Here is a 1,781-nt window from a genome sequence, read left to right on the forward strand (position 1 = left end):
AATACTGTGAGATATGTGTAATAAATATGCAATGCATGATTTGCCAACAACTAATTAGCGTTTTAATAGCCTAGAAACAACTTAAAAGGTAAGATTTCGCCCAGTGGCTCCAGGGCTCGTGCCGGAGGTTTCACAGTTGTGGGGGCTCTATGTTAACGGAATGAACTAGATTTACGAAAAAATAAAGCCGATATTTCCCAAAATTGTAGAGAAAAATAACATACGGTGACGATAACAGCAGCAAGTGTTTGGCGGACAAAATAAATGAGGGTGTCGCATTCTATGCGCCTCTGCTAATTATTAAGTGGAGAGTGCATCACTGCAAATACAAACAAAGCACTATAAAACTGTAGAAAATGCGCGCCCACGACAGTCGGGTGGTATATTATGTAAAGGCTCATTTAGTCTAGACTTGATTTACGTAACGTAATCTAATATATTGCCCAATGCGATATATTTTTATTCAGGAATTAATTCATGTGGCTTATAGGCGGCAAAGGGGAACCTTCTAGTTTTAAAGATATTTAGTGTTCAATGTTATTTTTTTATCGGTTATCGTAATCGTGCCCGGCAAAGTGACAATCAGCTGAAAAGGAAAATACCAGAAGAAAAAATATATATATTTTCGCTTCTGGCTAAGTTGAGTAATCATAGGTGATTTCTTACGTAAGTTAAGTCTGAGCCTTAAATGTTACTGCCCAGATTATATCTGAAAATACAGGAAGCGTACGTCGAAACTCTTTGTGAAATGTCATGCTGTCACAATGACAACAACAAATAGGTGGAATGCGTTGTAACAGTGCATAAAAACGTAAGAAAGCTGTATGGACTTTGACTTTGAGGCTTAAATTTTAAACGCACGCATACGGATACGCACGCTATAGAGGTCCGCATTTAATGTACAGTAGAGTTGTCAAACTACCGATAGCGCTATCGATAGTATCGATAGTTTTTTATTTCTATTACCATCGATATTTTTTATCCACTATCCCTGCAAACCAAAGTTCCCGAAATCTTAAGGAAATCGTTAGGAGTATCTCATTTCTGTAACGATTTTTTTACGAATTTTCAAAGAAAACTATATGAAGTGGTTGACACGAACTCGTAAAGAAATTTCTGTACGAAAAATAAAGAAAACTCTGGAAAAATTCTGAAAGATATTCTTCACATAGCACCATTATTTTCGTTGCTTCACAGATTTTCTTCCGAAATTTCGTAAAAGAATGGAAGTGTGCGTAATTTATTTCATTTTAGAAAATTCGGCAAAAAATCGAATTAAATCTTAACGAATTCTTTAAAATTTCTTTACAATGCAGAATACTCTGAAAAAATGGTTTGCAGGGATATTACAATTTGGATACAAAACTGCAAACCAAACATTTTTCGAGAAATTATAGTTAAAATCCTTTATATTTGATTAAACTGTTGATTTTGCTAATTTCTGTACAAAGATTAAAATTTGGATTTTTACGGTTTTGGTTATATAGGTTATACTTAAAAAAAAAAAAAAAATCATGAAAACTGATTGAAATGTCGCGTTTATATCGTTTAATCGCAGTCTGTATGTATGTATGTAATTTAAACATAAAACTAAGTTATTTTTTATTAATGCAACACCACGCCTAAAAGGTTCTGATTAATTTTAAAATACAATGCATAACAACGAGAAAATCGACCAATTACCTACTTGAAATTTTCATTTAAAAAAAAAAAATTTGATTTAATGTCGATAGCTGTAGAGGCCCCCCTGTGCCTTATGTTTCATTTCTGCTATTACCATT

At 33.4% G+C, this 1,781-nt stretch overlaps 1 protein-coding gene across 1 annotated transcript in view; it reads right to left on the reverse strand.

The window, feature by feature from the left end:
- LOC118748081 (chromatin modification-related protein eaf-1) overlaps positions 1 to 1,781 on the reverse strand; it is a gene marked incomplete in the record, with an annotated part of 80,808 nt that overhangs the window by 71,186 nt on the left and 7,841 nt on the right.

The sequence above is a fragment of the Rhagoletis pomonella genome, unplaced genomic scaffold (genome assembly GCF_013731165.1).
Source record: "Rhagoletis pomonella isolate Grant_MI unplaced genomic scaffold, Rhpom_1.0 Rhpom_scaffold_00012, whole genome shotgun sequence".
Lineage (NCBI taxonomy): Eukaryota > Metazoa > Arthropoda > Insecta > Diptera > Tephritidae > Rhagoletis > Rhagoletis pomonella.